Raw genomic sequence first — 19995 nt, 5'->3', positions numbered from 1 at the left:
CAGACGTCGAGGGCTAATTCTGTTTCCGGTGATAAAAACGCATCTGTTTCCACCGTAAAAAATTTCAGGGGATCGTTTGCAACACGTTGGCACCATTTTTGAGTGAATTGCAGAACGTCAGATTTTTGCTGAAATTGTGACCGCGCGGCTTAGGGATTTTTTAAAAAAAAAGTTGTTCGGACGTCAAGGGATAATTCTGTTTCCGATGACAAAAACCCATCTGTTTCCTCCGAAAAAGCTTTCAGGGGATCTTTTGCAACAGTTTGGCACCATTTTTGAGTGAATAGTAGAACGTCAGATTTTTGCCAAAATTGTGACCGCGCGGCTTAGGGTTTTTTTCAAAAAAAAGTTGTTCAGAGGTCGAGGGCTAATTCCTTTTCCGATGATAAAAACCCATCTGTTTCCTCCGAAAATCCTTTCAGGGGATCGTTTGCGACACTTTGGCACCATTTTTGAGTGAATTGCAGAACGTCAGATTTTTCCTGAAATTGTGAGCGCGCGGCTTAGGGATTTTTTCAAAAAAAAGTTGTTCAGACGTCGAGGGATAATTCTGTTTCTGATGACAAAAAGCCATCTGTTTCCTCCGAAAAAGCTTTCAGGGGATGGTTTGCAACAGTTTGGCACCATTTTTGAGTGAATAGCAGAACGTCAGATTTTTGCTGAAATTGTGACCGCGCGGCTTAGGGTTTTTTTCAAAAATGTTGTTCAGAGGTGGAGGGATAATTCTGTTTCCGATGACAAAAACCCATCTGTTTCCTCCGAAAAAGCTTTCAGGGGATCGTTTGCAACAGTTTGGCACCATTTTTAAGTGAATTGCAGAACGTCAGATTTTTGCTGAAATTGTGACCGCGCGGCTTAGGGTTTTTTTCAAAAATGTTGCTCAGAGGTGGAGGGCTAATTCTGTTTCCGATGACAAAAACCCATCGGTTTCCTCCGAAAAAGCTTTCAGGGGATCTTTTGCAACAGTTGGGCACCATTTTTGAGTGAATTGCAGAATGTCAGATTTTTGCTGAAATTGTGACCGCGCGGCTTAGGGATTTTTTCAAAAAAAAGTTATTCAGACGTCGAGGGATAATTCTGTTTCCGATTACAAAAAGCCATCTGTTTCCTCCGAAAAATCTTTCAGGGGATAGTTTGTAAGAGTTTGGCACCATTTTTGAGTGAATTGCAGAACGCAGATTTTTGCTGAAATTGTGACCGCGCGGCTTAGGGATTTTTTCAAAAAAAAGTTGTTCAGACGTCGAGGGATAATTCTGTTTCCGATGACAAAAACCCATCTGTTTCCTCCGAAAAAGCTTTCAGGGGATTGTTTGCAACAGTTTGGCACCATTTTTGAGTGAATTGCAGAACGTCAGATTTTTGCTGAAATTGTGACCGCGCGGCTTAGGGTTTTTTTCAAAAGAAAGTTTTTCAGACGTCGAGGGATAATTCTGTTTCCGATGAAAAAAACCAATCTGTTTCCTCCGAAAAAGCTTTCAGGGGATCTTTTGCAACAGTTGGGCACCATTTTTGAGTGAATATCAGAACGTCAGATTTTTGCTGAAATTGTGACCGCGCGGCTGAGGGTTTTTTTCAAAAATGTTGCTCAGAGGTGGAGGGCTAATTCTGTTTCCGATTACAAAAACCCATCTGTTGCCTCCGAAAAACCTTTCAGGGGATCGTTTGCAACAGTTTGGCACCATTTTTGAGTGAATTGCAGAACGCAGATTTTTGCTGAAATTGTGACCGCGCGGCTTAGGGTTTTTTTCAAAAAAATGTTGTTCAGACGTCGAGGGCTAATTCTGTTTCCGGTGATAAAAACGCATCTGTTTCCACCGTAAAAAATTTCAGGGGATCGTTTGCAACACGTTGGCACCATTTTTGAGTGAATTGCAGAACGTCAGATTTTTGCTGAAATTGTGACCGCGCGGCTTAGGGATTTTTTAAAAAAAAAGTTGTTCAGAGGTCGAGGGATAATTTTGTTTCCGGTGATAAAATCCCATCTGTTTCCACGGAAAAAGCTTTCATGGGATAGCTTGTAAGTGTTTGGCACCATTTTTGAGTGAATAGCAGAACGTCAGATATTGCTGAAATTGTGACCGCGCGGCTTAGGGATTTTTTCCAAAAAAAGTTGTACAGACGTCGAGGGATAATTCTGTTTCCGATGACAAAAACCCATCTGTTTCCTCCGAAAAAGCTTTCAGGGGATCGTTTGCAACAGTTTGGCACCATGTTTGAGTGAATAGTAGAAAGTCAGATTTTTGCTGAAATTGTGACCGCGCGGCTTAGGGTTTTTTTCAAAAATGTTGTTCAGAGGTGGAGGGCTAATTCTGTTTCCGATGATAAAAACCCATCTGTTTCCACTGAAAAACCTTTCAGGGGATCGTTTGCAACAGTTTGGCACCATTTTTGAGTGAATAGCAGAACGTCAGATTTTTGCTGAAATTGTGACCGCGCGGCTTAGGGTTTTTTTCAAAAAAAAGTTGTTCAGAGGTCGAGGGCTAATTCCTTTTCTGATGATAAAAACCCATCTGTTTCCACTGAAAAACCTTTCAGGGGATCGTTTGCAACACTTTGGCACCATTTTTGAGTGAATTGCAGAACGTCAGATTTTTGCTGAAATTGTGACCGCGCGGCTTAGGGATTTTTTCAAAAAAAAGTTGTTCAGAGGTCGAGGGATAATTCTGTTTCCGGTGATAAAATCCCATCTGTTTCCACGGAAAAAGCTTGCATGGGATAGCTTGTAAGTGTTTGGCACCATTTTTGAGTGAATAGCAAAACGTCAGATATTGCTGAAATTGTGACCGCGCGGCTTAGGGATTTTTTCCAAAAAAAGTTGTACAGACGTCGAGGGATAATTCTGTTTCCGATGACAAAAACCCATCTGTTTCCTCCGAAAAAGCTTTCAGGGGATCGTTTGCAACAGTTTGGCACCATTTTTGAGTGAATTGCAGAACGTCAGATTTTTGCTGAAATTGTGACCGCGCGGCTTAGGGTTTTTTTCAAAAGAAAGTTGTTCAGACGTCGAGGGATAATTCTGTTTCCGATGACAAAAACCCATCTGTTTCCTCCGAAAAAGCTTTCAGTGGATCTTTTGCAACAGTTGGGCACCATTTTTGAGTGAATATCAGAACGTCAGATTTTTGCTGAAATTGTGACCGCGCGGCTTAGGGTTTTTTTCAAAAATGTTGCTCAGAGGTGGAGGGCTAATTCTGTTTCCGATTACAAAAACCCATCTGTTTCCTCCGAAAAGGCTTTCAGGGGATCGTTTGCAACAGTTTGGCACCATTTTTGAGTGAATTGCAGAACGTCAGATTTTTGCTGAAATTGTGACCGCGCGGCTTAGTGTTTTTTTCAAAAAAAAGTTGTTCAGACGTCGAGGGATAATTCTGTTTCCGGTGATAAAAACGCATCTGTTTCCACCGTAAAAAATTTCAGGGGATCGTTTGCAACACTTTGGCACCATTTTTGAGTGAATAGCAGAACGTCAGATTTTTGCTGAAATTGTGACCGCGCGGCTTAGGGTTTTTTTCAAAAATGTTGTTCAGAGGTGGAGGGCTAATTCTGTTTCCGATGATAAAAACCCATCTTTTTCCACTGAAAAACCTTTCAGGGGATCGTTTGCAACACTTTGGCACCATTTTTGAGTGAATTGCAGAACGTCAGATTTTTGCTGAAATTGTGACCGCGCGGCTTAGGGTTTTTTTCAAAAACGTTGTTCAGACGTCGAGGGATAATTCTGTTTCCGATGATAAAAACCCATCTGTTTCCTCCGAAAAAGCTTTCAGGGGATCTTTTGCAACAGTTGGGCACCATTTTTGAGTGAATATCAGAACGTCAGATTTTTGTTGAAATTGTGACCGCGCGGCTGAGGGTTTTTTTCAAAAATGTTGCTCAGAGGTGGAGGGCTAATTCTGTTTCCGATTACAAAAACCCATCTGTTGCCTCCGAAAAACCTTTCAGGGGATCGTTTGCAACAGTTTGGCACCATTTTTGAGTGAATTGCAGAACGTCAGATTTTTGCTGAAATTGTGACCGCGCGGCTTAGGGTTTTTTTCAAAAAAAAGTTGTTCAGACGTCGAGGGCTAATTCTGTTTCCGGTGATAAAAACGCATCTGTTTCCACCGTAAAAAATTTCAGGGGATCGTTTGCAACACGTTGGCACCATTTTTGAGTGAATTGCAGAACGTCAGATTTTTGCTGAAATTGTGACCGCGCGGCTTAGGGATTTTTTTAAAAAAAAGTTGTTCGGACGTCAAGGGATAATTCTGTTTCCGATGACAAAAACCCATCTGTTTCCTCCGAAAAAGCTTTCAGGGGATCTTTTGCAACATTTGGGCACCATTTTTGAGTGAATATCAGAACGTCAGATTTTTGCTGAAATTGTGACCGCGCGGCTTAGGGTTTTTTTCAAAAATGTTGCTCAGAGGTGGAGGGCTAATTCTGTTTCCGATGACAAAAACCCATCTGTTTCCTCCGAAAAACCTTTCAGGGGATCGTTTGCGACACTTTGGCACCATTTTTGAGTGAATTGCAGAACGTCAGATTTTTCCTGAAATTGTGAGCGCGCGGCTTAGGGATTTTTTCAAAAAAAAGTTGTTCAGACGTCGAGGGATAATTCTGTTTCTGATGACAAAAAGCCATCTGTTTCCTCCGAAAAAGCTTTCAGGGGATGGTTTGCAACAGTTTGGCACCATTTTTGAGTGAATAGCAGAACGTCAGATTTTTGCTGAAATTGTGACCGCGCGGCTTAGGGTTTTTTTCAAAAATGTTGTTCAGAGGTGGAGGGATAATTCTGTTTCCGATGACAAAAACCCATCTGTTTCCTCCGAAAAAGCTTTCAGGGGATCGTTTGCAACAGTTTGGCACCATTTTTAAGTGAATTGCAGAACGTCAGATTTTTGCTGAAATTGTGACCGCGCGGCTTAGGGTTTTTTTCAAAAATGTTGCTCAGAGGTGGAGGGCTAATTCTGTTTCCGATGACAAAAACCCATCGGTTTCCTCCGAAAAAGCTTTCAGGGGATCTTTTGCAACAGTTGGGCACCATTTTTGAGTGAATTGCAGAATGTCAGATTTTTGCTGAAATTGTGACCGCGCGGCTTAGGGATTTTTTCAAAAAAAAGTTGTTCAGACGTCGAGGGATAATTCTGTTTCCGATTACAAAAAGCCATCTGTTTCCTCCGAAAAATCTTTCAGGGGATAGTTTGTAAGAGTTTGGCACCATTTTTGAGTGAATTGCAGAACGCAGATTTTTGCTGAAATTGTGACCGCGCGGCTTAGGGATTTTTTCAAAAAAAAGTTGTTCAGACGTCGAGGGATAATTCTGTTTCCGATGACAAAAACCCATCTGTTTCCTCCGAAAAAGCTTTCAGGGGATCGTTTGCAACAGTTTGGCACCATTTTTGAGTGAATTGCAGAACGTCAGATTTTTGCTGAAATTGTGACCGCGCGGCTTAGGGTTTTTTTCAAAAGAAAGTTTTTCAGACGTCGAGGGATAATTCTGTTTCCGATGAAAAAAACCAATCTGTTTCCTCCGAAAAAGCTTTCAGGGGATCTTTTGCAACAGTTGGGCACCATTTTTGAGTGAATATCAGAACGTCAGATTTTTGCTGAAATTGTGACCGCGCGGCTGAGGGTTTTTTTCAAAAATGTTGCTCAGAGGTGGAGGGCTAATTCTGTTTCCGATTACAAAAACCCATCTGTTGCCTCCGAAAAACCTTTCAGGGGATCGTTTGCAACAGTTTGGCACCATTTTTGAGTGAATTGCAGAACGCAGATTTTTGCTGAAATTGTGACCGCGCGGCTTAGGGTTTTTTTCAAAAAAATGTTGTTCAGACGTCGAGGGCTAATTCTGTTTCCGGTGATAAAAACGCATCTGTTTCCACCGTAAAAAATTTCAGGGGATCGTTTGCAACACGTTGGCACCATTTTTGAGTGAATTGCAGAACGTCAGATTTTTGCTGAAATTGTGACCGCGCGGCTTAGGGATTTTTTTAAAAAAAAGTTGTTCGGACGTCAAGGGATAATTCTGTTTCCGATGACAAAAACCCATCTGTTTCCTCCGAAAAAGCTTTCAGGGGATCTTTTGCAACAGTTTGGCACCATTTTTGAGTGAATAGTAGAACGTCAGATTTTTGCCGAAATTGTGACCGCGCGGCTTAGGGTTTTTTTCAAAAAAAAGTTGTTCAGAGGTCGAGGGCTAATTCCTTTTCCGATGATAAAAACCCATCTGTTTCCACTGAAAAACCTTTCAGGGGATCGTTTGCAACACTTTGGCATCATTTTTGAGTGAATTGCCGAACGTCAGATTTTTGCTGAAATTGTGACCGCGCGGCTTAGGGATTTTTTCAAAAAAAAGTTGTTCAGAGGTCGAGGGATAATTTTGTTTCCGGTGATAAAATCCCATCTGTTTCCACGGAAAAAGCTTTCATGGGATAGCTTGTAAGTGTTTGGCACCATTTTTGAGTGAATAGCAGAACGTCAGATATTGCTGAAATTGTGACCGCGCGGCTTAGGGATTTTTTCCAAAAAAAGTTGTACAGACGTCGAGGGATAATTCTGTTTCCGATGACAAAAACCCATCTGTTTCCTCCGAAAAAGCTTTCAGGGGATCGTTTGCAACAGTTTGGCACCATGTTTGAGTGAATAGTAGAAAGTCAGATTTTTGCTGAAATTGTGACCGCGCGGCTTAGGGTTTTTTTCAAAAATGTTGTTCAGAGGTGGAGGGCTAATTCTGTTTCCGATGATAAAAACCCATCTGTTTCCACTGAAAAACCTTTCAGGGGATCGTTTGCAACAGTTTGGCACCATTTTTGAGTGAATAGCAGAACGTCAGATTTTTGCTGAAATTGTGACCGCGCGGCTTAGGGTTTTTTTCAAAAAAAAGTTGTTCAGAGGTCGAGGGCTAATTCCTTTTCCGATGATAAAAACCCATCTGTTTCCACTGAAAAACCTTTCAGGGGATCGTTTGCAACACTTTGGCACCATTTTTGAGTGAATTGCAGAACGTCAGATTTTTGCTGAAATTGTGACCGCGCGGCTTAGGGATTTTTTCAAAAGAAAGTTGTTCAGACGTCGAGGGATAATTCTGTTTCCGATGACAAAAACCCATCTGTTTCCTCCGAAAAAGCTTTCAGGGGATCGTTTGCAACAGTTTGGCACCATTTTTGAGTGAATTGCAGAACGTCAGATTTTTGCTGAAATTGTGACCGCGCGGCTTAGGGTTTTTTTCAAAAGAAAGTTTTTCAGACGTCGAGGGATAATTCTGTTTCCGATGAAAAAAACCAATCTGTTTCCTCCGAAAAAGCTTTCAGGGGATCTTTTGCAACAGTTGGGCACCATTTTTGAGTGAATATCAGAACGTCAGATTTTTGCTGAAATTGTGACCGCGCGGCTGAGGGTTTTTTTCAAAAAAAAGTTGTTCAGAGGTCGAGGGATAATTCTGTTTCCGATTACAAAAACCCATCTGTTGCCTCCGAAAAACCTTTCAGGGGATCGTTTGCAACAGTTTGGCACCATTTTTGAGTGAATTGCAGAACGCAGATTTTTGCTGAAATTGTGACCGCGCGACTTAGGGTTTTTTTCAAAAAAATGTTGTTCAGACGTTGAGGGCTAATTCTGTTTCCGGTGATAAAAACGCATCTGTTTCCACCGTAAAAAATTTCAGGGGATCGTTTGCAACACGTTGGCACCATTTTTGAGTGAATTGCAGAACGTCAGATTTTTGCTGAAATTGTGACCGCGCGGCTTAGGGATTTTTTTAAAAAAAAGTTGTTCGGACGTCAAGGGATAATTCTGTTTCCGATGACAAAAACCCATCTGTTTCCTCCGAAAAAGCTTTCAGGGGATCTTTTGCAACAGTTTGGCACCATTTTTGAGTGAATAGTAGAACGTCAGATTTTTGCCGAAATTGTGACCGCGCGGCTTAGGGTTTTTTTCAAAAAAAAGTTGTTCAGAGGTCGAGGGCTAATTCCTTTTCCGATGATAAAAACCCATCTGTTTCCACTGAAAAACCTTTCAGGGGATCGTTTGCAACACTTTGGCATCATTTTTGAGTGAATTGCCGAACGTCAGATTTTTGCTGAAATTGTGACCGCGCGGCTTAGGGATTTTTTCAAAAAAAAGTTGTTCAGAGGTCGAGGGATAATTTTGTTTCCGGTGATAAAATCCCATCTGTTTCCACGGAAAAAGCTTTCATGGGATAGCTTGTAAGTGTTTGGCACCATTTTTGAGTGAATAGCAGAACGTCAGATATTGCTGAAATTGTGACCGCGCGGCTTAGGGATTTTTTCCAAAAAAAGTTGTACAGACGTCGAGGGATAATTCTGTTTCCGATGACAAAAACCCATCTGTTTCCTCCGAAAAAGCTTTCAGGGGATCGTTTGCAACAGTTTGGCACCATGTTTGAGTGAATAGTAGAAAGTCAGATTTTTGCTGAAATTGTGACCGCGCGGCTTAGGGTTTTTTTCAAAAATGTTGTTCAGAGGTGGAGGGCTAATTCTGTTTCCGATGATAAAAACCCATCTGTTTCCACTGAAAAACCTTTCAGGGGATCGTTTGCAACAGTTTGGCACCATTTTTGAGTGAATAGCAGAACGTCAGATTTTTGCTGAAATTGTGACCGCGCGGCTTAGGGTTTTTTTCAAAAAAAAGTTGTTCAGAGGTCGAGGGCTAATTCCTTTTCCGATGATAAAAACCCATCTGTTTCCACTGAAAAACCTTTCAGGGGATCGTTTGCAACACTTTGGCACCATTTTTGAGTGAATTGCAGAACGTCAGATTTTTGCTGAAATTGTGACCGCGCGGCTTAGGGATTTTTTCAAAAAAAAGTTGTTCAGAGGTCGAGGGATAATTCTGTTTCCGGTGATAAAATCCCATCTGTTTCCACGGAAAAAGCTTGCATGGGATAGCTTGTAAGTGTTTGGCACCATTTTTGAGTGAATAGCAAAACGTCAGATATTGCTGAAATTGTGACCGCGCGGCTTAGGGATTTTTTCCAAAAAAAGTTGTACAGACGTCGAGGGATAATTCTGTTTCCGATGACAAAAACCCATCTGTTTCCTCCGAAAAAGCTTTCAGGGGATCGTTTGCAACAGTTTGGCACCATTTTTGAGTGAATAGCAGAACGTCAGATTTTTGCTGAAATTGTGACCGCGCGGCTTAGGGTTTTTTTCAAAAGAAAGTTGTTCAGACGTCGAGGGATAATTCTGTTTCCGATGACAAAAACCCATCTGTTTCCTCCGAAAAAGCTTTCAGTGGATCTTTTGCAACAGTTGGGCACCATTTTTGAGTGAATATCAGAACGTCAGATTTTTGCTGAAATTGTGACCGCGCGGCTTAGGGTTTTTTTCAAAAATGTTGCTCAGAGGTGGAGGGCTAATTCTGTTTCCGATTACAAAAACCCATCTGTTTCCTCCGAAAAGGCTTTCAGGGGATCGTTTGCAACAGTTTGGCACCATTTTTGAGTGAATTGCAGAACGTCAGATTTTTGCTGAAATTGTGACCGCGCGGCTTAGTGTTTTTTTCAAAAAAAAGTTGTTCAGACGTCGAGGGATAATTCTGTTTCCGGTGATAAAAACGCATCTGTTTCCACCGTAAAAAATTTCAGGGGATCGTTTGCAACACTTTGGCACCATTTTTGAGTGAATAGCAGAACGTCAGATTTTTGCTGAAATTGTGACCGCGCGGCTTAGGGTTTTTTTCAAAAATGTTGTTCAGAGGTGGAGGGCTAATTCTGTTTCCGATGACAAAAACCCATCTCTTTCCTCCGAAAAAGCTTTCAGGGGATCGTTTGCAACAGTTTGTCACCATTTTTGAGTGAATTGCAGAACGTCAGATTTTTGCTGAAATTGTGACCGCGCGGCTTAGGGATTTTTTCAAAAAAAAGTTGTTCAGACGTCGAGGGCTAATTCTTTTTCCGATGACAAAAGCCCATCTGTTTCCTTCGAAAAAGCTTTCAGGGGATCGTTTGCAACAGTTGGGCACCATTTTTGAGTGAATAGCAGAACGTCAGATTTTTGCTGAAATTGTGACCGCGCGGCTTAGGGTTTTTTTCAAAAGAAAGTTGTTCAGACGTCGAGGGCTAATTCTGTTTCCGATGATAAAAACCCATCTTTTTCCACTGAAAAACCTTTCAGGGGATCGTTTGCAACACTTTGGCACCATTTTTGAGTGAATTGCAGAACGTCAGATTTTTGCTGAAATTGTGACCGCGCGGCTTAGGGTTTTTTTCAAAAATGTTGTTCAGACGTCGAGGGATAATTCTGTTTCCGATGACAAAAACCCATCTGTTTCCTCCGAAAAAGCTTTCAGGGGATCTTTTGCAACAGTTGGGCACCATTTTTGTTTTTTTTTTTTATAATATTTTTTTATTACGTTTCTTTCCAAATTTTATACATTACAAACAAGGAGTTTACAAGAAACCATTTTTTTTTTTTTTTTAACAAAAATCCCAAATTGGACTTCCCCACCCCTTCCGATTCTGCGTTCTTTATATTAACAATGTCAGCAATTTGTTACCTTATGTCATACCTTATTGTAACTTTTACATGTTGTGTATCTATATTCAATGTATTATGTCAGAATTTTTATACCTTTAAAATAAACGTAACATGTTCAATTTCATATTATCTCCTTTTCTCTTTTATCACTTAGTTTACTATTTACTTAATCATAATTGCTAAAGCGTATCATTTTCAAATCATGCACCGTCTTAAGATTCATACAGTTTGTAATACTTTTGCAAGTAGTCTTTAAACTTTTTCCAGTCCACCTCAATTGTTTCTACATCCAAATCTCGGATTCTGCCGGTCAGTTCAGCTATCTCCATGTAGTCCATCAACTGCGTCTGCCATTCCTCCAGCGTGGGTAAATCTTGTGTCTTCCAGTTCTTTGCGAGGAGTATTCTTGCTGCTGTACTTGCATACATAAACAAAGTTCTGTCCTTCTTTAACACTTTCTGGTCTACCATGCCCAACAGGAAGGCCTCTGGTTTCTTGGGAAAGGTATACCTAAATACCTTTTTCAACTCATTGTAAATCATTTCCCAGAAAGCCTTAACCTTTGGGCATGTCCACCAGAGGTGAAAGAAAGTCCCCTCTGCTTCCTTACACTTCCAACATTTATTGTCAGACAGGTGATGTATCTTAGCTAACTTGACTGGGGTCATGTACCACCGGTATATCATTTTCATAATGTTTTCCTTCAAGGCCGTACTGGCCGTAAATTTCATTCCGGTGTTCCATAACCTTTCCCAGTCTTCAAACATAATGTTGTGTCCAACATCCTGTGCCCATTTAATCATAGCAGATTTAACTGTCTCATCCTGTAAATTCCACATAAGCAGCAAGTTATACATTCTAGATAACAGCTTTGTCTTTGGTTCTAACAATTCTGTCTCTAGTTTCGACTTTTCCACCTGGAAACCAACTTTTTTATCCATTTTGAAAACCTCTTGAATTTGAGCATAATGTAGCCAGTCTCGCACCTTATTTTTTAGTTTGTCCTGGCTCTGCAACTTCCAATTGTCTCCAATTTTTTCAGTCAATTCCCAATATTTCGGCCAATAGGCCTCCATATTGGGTCTTTTTCGGGCCTTGGCCTCCACTGGTGATAGCCACCTCGGAGTTTTACTCTCTAGTAAGTCTTTATATTTCATCCAGACTGCAAAAATTGCTTTTCTGACAATGTGGCTTTTAAACAATTTATGTGCTTTAACCTTGTCGTACCATAGGTATGCGTGCTATCCAAAAGCATTATTAAAACCTTCCAGATCTAGGACATCGGTGTTTTCCAACAAAAACCAATCTTTCAGCCAGCAGAAGGCTGCAGCTTCATAATACAACCTCAAGTCCGGCAGGGCAAACCCCCCTCTTTCTTTCGAATCTGTTAATATTTTAAACTTTATTCGGGGCTTTTTGCCCTGCCAGATAAATCTAGATATATCCTTCTGCCATTTTCCAAAGCAATCCACTCTGTCCACGATCTGTAAGGTTTGAAACAAAAATAACATTTTCGGCAACACATTCATTTTTATAGCTGCAATTCTTCCCAACAAGGAAAGTTTCAATCTTGACCAAATTTCTAAATCCTTTTTAACTTCCAACCAACATTTCTCATAATTATCCTTAAATAAATTCAAATTCTTGGAGGACAAATAGATCCCAAGGTATTTCACTTTTTTAACCACATTCAGTTCTGTTTCTCTCTGAAACCCCTCTGTTTCTGTAATTGTTAAATTTTTGGTCAGAACCTTAGTTTTTTGTTTATTCAACCTAAATCCCGCCACCCGACCAAATTCAGATATAAGTTCGAGAACTCTTTTTGTACTGGATTCTGGCTCCTGCAGTGTCAAAACTAGGTCATCTGCAAAAGCTTTCAGTTTATATTGTTTCACTCCGACCTCTATCCCTTGTACCAACCGGTCCTCTCTGATCATATTCAATAGCACCTCCAGGACTGAAATAAATAACAGAGGGGATAGAGGGCACCCTTGTCGTGTCCCTTTTTCAATTTTAAATTCCTCCGTCACCACATTGTTCACTATTAATTTAGCTTTTTGTTCTGAATAGATTGCATGTAATCCATTCTCAAACCCCCGTCCCACTCCCATCCCCTCCAAGTTCTTCTTCATAAACATCCAAGATATATTGTCAAATGCTTTCTCCGCATCAATAAAGATTAACACCGCCCTTGTGTTCCTGTTAGTCTGCAAAAGTTCTAAAATGTCAATGATGTTTCTAGTGTTCTCATATAAATGTCTACCAGGGAGAAAGCCAGCTTGGTCTTTATGAATTACTTCATTTAAGACTTTTTTAAGCCTATTTGCCAAAATGTCTGCAAATATTTTGTAATCCACATTTAGGAGTGAGATGGGACGGTAGTTTTTAAGCTGAGTCTTTTCAGATTCTGACTTAGGTATCAATGTGATGAAGGCTTCTTTCCACGTTTCTGGTGCCCTCTTCCCATCCATAATCTGGTTACATACCTCCAACAAAGGTTGTATCAAATAGTCCTTCAGAACCTTGTAATATTTGGAGGTAAGTCCATCCGGGCCTGGAGATTTGCCTAGTTGCATATTCTGAATGGCACCTTCAATTTCCTGTGTGGTTATTATAGAGTTCAAGATTGATCTTTTATCTTGAGTTATTTTTGATAGTCCATTTATCTTTAAAAATTGATCTATCTCTGATTCTTTCTGGGGCCCCTGTGCATACAGTTCTTTGAAGTATCTGTGGAAGCACCTCCTAATTTCTTCTGGTTTCTGTACGGTCCTTCCATCAATCTCTAGATTTGTTATCGTGTTTAGCTTTTGTCTTTTTTTCAGCTGCCAAGCTAGCAGCTTTCCACATTTATTTGCTGATTCAAAAGATCTTTGCTTCATCTGTTTTATTTTCCATTCAATCTCCTGATTGATCAATTTTGAGTATTCTGCTTGGTGGAATTTAATTTCTCTCAGCACCTCCTTGGACTTTGGTTTGGTTCTCAGTTTTTTTTCTCCTTGGTGTATTTTCTCCAATATTTTGTCCCTCTTTCCGTTCCAGAGTTTTTTCTTGATTGAATTCTGTTGTATCAGAAACCCTCTCATAACAGCTTTACTTGCGTCCCAGATCGTTCTTTTTTCAACTGTAGTATTCAGATTTATCTCAAAATAGTCCTTTAATGTTTTTTGGGCCTTTTTCACAATCTCTTGATCTCTTAGTAGTGTGTCATTCATTCTCCATCTGAAGGAACCGGGTTGAGTTAATCTAAGTTCTATTTTCAAGGCGTTGTGGTCGGAGCATGTTTTTGGGCAGATTTCCACCTTTTTAGTCTTGGGTGCCAGCCCCCTGGAGGTCCAGATTTGGTCGATCCTTGACCAAGACAGGTGGGCCTCAGAGAAAAAAGTTCCTTCTTTACCTAGGGGGTTCTTTGTCCTCCATATGTCGATCAAATCCAGATTGTCAGTCAGTTCGAAAAAAGTTTTGGGCAGTCTGCCATCAGATGTTAAGTTTTGGTTGTAAGACTTATCCATATGTGTAGACACCACTCCATTCATATCTCCCATCATTATGATGTTAGCATAGTCCAGATAGTCCAGCAACGTCTCATGCAGCTTCTTGAAAAATTCTGATTTCCCGTCATTTGGGGCATAAATTCCTAATATCAATATTTTTTCTCCTTGGGTTTGAATTTCAATTGCCAAAATTCTTCCTTGTTCATCCTTAAATAGAAATTTGGGTATCAGGCTCTCCTTAGCATAGATCACCACTCCTCTTTTCTTTACTTTGTCAGACGAAATAAATTCTTGGCCTAATCTTTTATTTACCAAAACCTTCCTGTGGAGCCTGGTCACATGGGTTTCTTGTAGGCAAATAATGTCCAATTGTTCTTTCTTCAATATGTGAAATAACCTCCTTCTTTTCTCCGGGGAATTTCCGCCATTTATATTCCAACTGAGTAGCCGCAGAGACATCCTGAACTATTCTGCTACACCTAGAGCGGTGTATCTTCTTTCTCCTCTGGTTCCGAAGGTGCAGGTATTGCTCCACCTGGGTTGGGTATAGGCCAATTAGCTGCTGCTTCTTTTTGGAGGTCTTCTCCGTGGTCGTGCTGGAACTTTTGTAAGTCCTCTGGTGATCTTATTTTAACCTTCTTCTGTTTGTAAGTGAATGATAGCCCTTGTGGGAACTCCCACCTATAAGGAATTGTGTTGAGTCTCAATAACTTAGCCAAATCTGAGTAGGTGGCTCTCAAGTCCAATAACTGTTTAGGAATATCTCGATAAATTTCCACCCTTTTCTCTTGTATCACAATTGAGTTTTTGAAGTGTAGGCCTAGTATTTTGTCTCTCTCCTCCCTTGATCTCAAAGCTATTAAGCAGTCTCTGGATCTATCTTTTCTTACTAATCTTCCCAACCGAAAAGCCGATACAATTTTAAAATCAATTTCTTCTTTTAAGTCCCAGGACTTTGTAAACTCTGTTGTCAAAAGTCCTTTCAAATCTTCTTGTTCAATTTCTGGGACTGCCCTTAGTCTAAGGTTGGTCTCGCGATTTTTCAATTCCACCAACGAGAGATAGGTTTGTTGGTCCCCTATCTGTTTATGAAGAGGCTTGACTTCCGCTTTAACTTCCTCGACTTCTTTTTTAGCTGATGTTGCAATTTGAACGGCTTCCCCTGCCAGTTTACGATTCTCTTCTGTTGCTCCTTGCAATTTTTCAATTGCTTGAGTATGTTGGGAAACCTGATCTGTCAATTTCTGAATCGAGGATGTTGCTTGGTCAATTTTTGTTGATTGGTTATCAATTTTTTGATTTATTGCTGACAGTTGTTCCAAAACTTGTTTCAGTACTGCCTCAGCTCCTCCTGCTGCCATATCTTCCTCTTCAGATTTTTCAGGCTTTTCGGTTTCTACTTTTTGTGTCGCAAGCACAGCTGGAACTGATAATCTACGTCCCTGAGTTAAAGTTGTTTGCAAAAGCTGTGCTTGCTTTTTTGCTTTCTCTTTCTCCTTAGCTTCCTTAGCTTTGGCTGCTCTTGTCTTTCCTGTGCCACTCATCAGTCAACGTTCAAGGTCAAGTGTTGTAATCCCATGGGAAAGGCAAGTCCAGAATTAAAAACAGTCTATTGAGAGAAGGTAAACAAAAAAAACTTTCCCAGGCCTCTGTATTCCCAATGTCCTCTAGGGGGAGTGCCACCAAAGTTTTAGTAAGAAGAAGGTAACTTTCCACAATTAAAGTCTCCTTGTTCCAACTTTAAAAACAATTTTAAAAGCAAATTAGTTCCAGCACGCTAAAAGAAAAGTCCTGCAGAGCCCTTTTCAACATATAACAAAGTTCCAGCAAGGTGCCTGCAATTGTATCCACTTCAGCTAGATAAGCTCAAAAGTTACAAAAGTATCTGGAAGCTTGCAACAGTTCCGCAGTTTAAACAACTTTACCCGGCCACCCGGGAATTTGGGGTTAGAGTCTTCCCTTGCCCTTGGGGTGTCCGCTCCAGGTCAATTTTATGCTGTATTTATTCTTTAAAAGTAAAATTCAAATGTGCACGAAAGTCCCGATTTAAAGCTTCAAAGCTTCCCTGTTCACAGCGCTTTCCGCTCTTTAGACCGTCTGCTTTGATCTTGAAAGCAGTGTCGGAAGACGGACTTCCTCTTTCTCGTCTCCCGTTTTTAGCCAAATTTTCCGATTTAATTTGTAAAATCTTAGGTCCTTACTCACGGGTTTGATGTTTCAGCCCGATGTTTCTTGGAAGAAAGGTCAGCGCTCATCCGTGACAGCCGCGCGGCTTCGCCTCCGCAGAAAGAGCGATGAACCCACAGCACCGCTCCCCCTCCTTCACTCCGGAGCCCCTTACGGGGTTCCTTTTGTGATTTCGGGGTCGCTCCAGGTGCCCGCCGGGTCCCACGGCCACGGACTCACTCTGCCCGTGGTTTATCTTGATGGGTTGCCGCTGCGCCGTCGCGAGCAACCCTTTTCTGCGGTGCCCCTCTTCAGAGCTCGAAGAGGTCCGCCATCACGGTTTTGCGCCGCCTCCGTTCTGAGTGAATTGCAGAACGTCAGATTTTTGCTGAAATTGTGACCGCGCGGCTTAGGGATTTTTTTTTAAAAAAGTTGTTCGGACGTCAAGGGATAATTCTGTTTCCGATGACAAAAACCCATCTGTTTCCTCCGAAAAAGCTTTCAGGGGATCTTTTGCAACAGTTTGGCACCATTTTTGAGTGAATAGTAGAACGTCAGATTTTTGCCGAAATTGTGACCGCGCGGCTTAGGGTTTTTTTCAAAAAAAAGTTGTTCAGAGGTCGAGGGCTAATTCCTTTTCCGATGATAAAAACCCATCTGTTTCCACTGAAAAACCTTTCAGGGGATCGTTTGCAACACTTTGGCATCATTTTTGAGTGAATTGCCGAACGTCAGATTTTTGCTGAAATTGTGACCGCGCGGCTTAGGGATTTTTTCAAAAAAAAGTTGTTCAGAGGTCGAGGGATAATTTTGTTTCCGGTGATAAAATCCCATCTGTTTCCACGGAAAAAGCTTTCATGGGATAGCTTGTAAGTGTTTGGCACCATTTTTGAGTGAATAGCAGAACGTCAGATATTGCTGAAATTGTGACCGCGCGGCTTAGGGATTTTTTCCAAAAAAAGTTGTACAGACGTCGAGGGATAATTCTGTTTCCGATGACAAAAACCCATCTGTTTCCTCCGAAAAAGCTTTCAGGGGATCGTTTGCAACAGTTTGGCACCATGTTTGAGTGAATAGTAGAAAGTCAGATTTTTGCTGAAATTGTGACCGCGCGGCTTAGGGTTTTTTTCAAAAATGTTGTTCAGAGGTGGAGGGCTAATTCTGTTTCCGATGATAAAAACCCATCTGTTTCCACTGAAAAACCTTTCAGGGGATCGTTTGCAACACTTTGGCACCATTTTTGAGAGAATTGCAGAACGTCAGATTTTTGCTGAAATTGTGACCGCGCGGCTTAGGGATTTTTTCAAAAAAAAGTTGTTCAGAGGTCGAGGGATAATTCTGTTTCCGGTGATAAAAACCCATCTGTTTCCACGGAAAAAGCTTTCATGGGATAGCTTGTAAGATTTTGGCACCATTTTTGAGTGAATAGCAGAACGTCAGATATTGCTGAAATTGTGACCGCGCGGCTTAGGGATTTTTTTTAAAAAAAGTTGTTCAGACGTCGAGGGATAATTCTGTTTCCGATGACAAAAACCCATCTGTTTCCTCCGAAAAAGCTTTCAGGGGATCGTTTGCACCAGTTTGGCACCATTTTTGAGTGAATTGCAGAACGTCAGATTTTTGCTGAAATTGTGACCGCGCGTTTTAGGGTATTTTCAAAAAAAAGTTGTTCAGACGTCGAGGAATAATTCTGTTTCCGATGATAAAAACCCATCTTTTTCCACTGAAAAACCTTTCAGGGGATCGTTTGCAACACTTTGGCACCATTTTTGAGTGAATTGCAGAACGTCAGATTTTTGCTGAAATTGTGACCGCGCGGCTTAGGGATTTTTTCAAAAAAAAGTTGTTCAGACGTCGAGGGATAATTCTGTTTCTGATGACAAAAAGCCATCTGTTTCCTCCGAAAAAGCTTTCAGGGGATGGTTTGCAACAGTTTGGCACCATGTTTGAGTGAATAGTAGAACGTCAGATTTTTGCTGAAATTGTGACCGCGCGGCTTAGGGTTTTTTTCAAAAATGTTGTTCAGAGGTGGAGGGCTAATTCTGTTTCCGATGACAAAAACCCATCTCTTTCCTCCGAAAAAGCTTTCAGGGGATCGTTTGCTACAGTTTGGCACCATTTTTGAGTGAATTGCAGAACGTCAGATTTTTGCTGAAATTGTGACCGCGCGGCTTAGGGTTTTTTTCAAAAGAAAGTTGTTCAGACGTCGAGGGATAATTCTGTTTCCGATGACAAAAACCCATCTGTTTCCTCCGAAAAAGCTTTCTGGGGATCGTTTGCAACAGTTTGGCACCATTTTTGAGTGAATCACAGAACGTCAGATTTTTGCTGAAATTGTGACCGCGCGGCTTAGGGTTTTTTTCAAAAAAGTTGTTCAGACGTCGAGGGATAATTCTGTTTCCGATGATAAAAACCCATCTTTTTCCTCCGAAAAAGCTTTCAGGGGATCGTTTGCAACACTTTGGCACCATTTTTGAGTGAATATCAGAACGTCAGATTTTTGCTGAAATTGTGACCGCGCGGCTTAGAGTTTTTTTTCAAAAATGTTGTTCAGAGGTGGAGGGATAATTCTGTTTCCAATGACAAAAACCCATCTCTTTCCTCCGAAAAAGCTTTCAGGGGATCGTTTGCAACAGTTTGGCACCATTTTTGAGTGAATAGCAGAACGTCAGATTTTTGCTGAAATTGTGACCGCGCGGCTTAGGGTTTTTTTCAAAAAAAAGTTGTTTAGAGGTCGAGGGCTAATTCCTTTTCCGATGATAAAAACCCATCTGTTTCCACTGAAAAACCTTTCAGGGGATCGTTTGCAACACTTTGGCACCATTTTTGAGTGAATTGCAGAACGTCAGATTTTTGCTGAAATTGTGACCGCGCGGCTTAGGGATTTTTTCAAAAAAAAGTTGTTCAGAGGTCGAGGGATAATTCTGTTTCCGGTGATAAAATCCCATCTGTTTCCACGGAAAAAGCTTTCATGGGATAGCTTGTAAGTGTTTGGCACCATTTTTGAGTGAATAGCAGAACGTCAGATATTGCTGAAATTGTGACCGCGCGGCTTAGGGATTTTTTCCAAAAAAAGTTGTACAGACGTCGAGGGATAATTCTGTTTCCGATGACAAAAACCCATCTGTTTCCTCCGAAAAAGCTTTCAGGGGATCGTTTGCAACAGTTTGGCACCATTTTTGAGTGAATTGCAGAACGTCAGGTTTTTGCTGAAATTGTGACCGCGCGGCTTAGGGTTTTTTTCAAAAGAAAGTTGTTCAGATGTCAAGGGCTAATTCTGTTTCCGATGACAAAAACCCATCTGTTTCATCCGAAAAAGCTTTCAGGGGATCTTTTGCAACAGTTGGGCACCATTTTTGAGTGAATATCAGAACGTCAGATTTTTGCTGAAATTGTGACCGCGCGGCTTAGGGTTTTTTTCAAAAATGTTGCTCAGAGGTGGAGGGCTAATTCTGTTTCCGATTACAAAAACCCATCTGTTTCCTCCGAAAAGGCTTTCAGGGGATCGTTTGCAACAGTTTGGCACCATTTTTGAGTGAATCGCAGAACGTCAGATTTTTGCTGAAATTGTGACCGCGCGTTTTAGGGTTTTTTTCAAAAATGTTGTTCAGACGTCGAGGGATAATTCTGTTTCCGATGATAAAAACCCATCTTTTTCCACTGAAAAACCTTTCAGGGGATCGTTTGCAACACTTTGGCACCATTTTTGAGTGAATTGCAGAACGTCAGATTTTTGCTGAAATTGTGACCGCGCGGCTTAGGGATTTTTTCAAAAAAAAGTTTTTCAGACGTCGAGGGATAATTCTGTTTCTGATGACAAAAAGCCATCTGTTTCCTCCGAAAAAGCTTTCAGGGGA

The sequence above is a fragment of the Podarcis raffonei genome, chromosome 4 (genome assembly GCF_027172205.1).
Source record: "Podarcis raffonei isolate rPodRaf1 chromosome 4, rPodRaf1.pri, whole genome shotgun sequence".
Lineage (NCBI taxonomy): Eukaryota > Metazoa > Chordata > Lepidosauria > Squamata > Lacertidae > Podarcis > Podarcis raffonei.
This window is presented reverse-complemented; position numbering follows the sequence as displayed.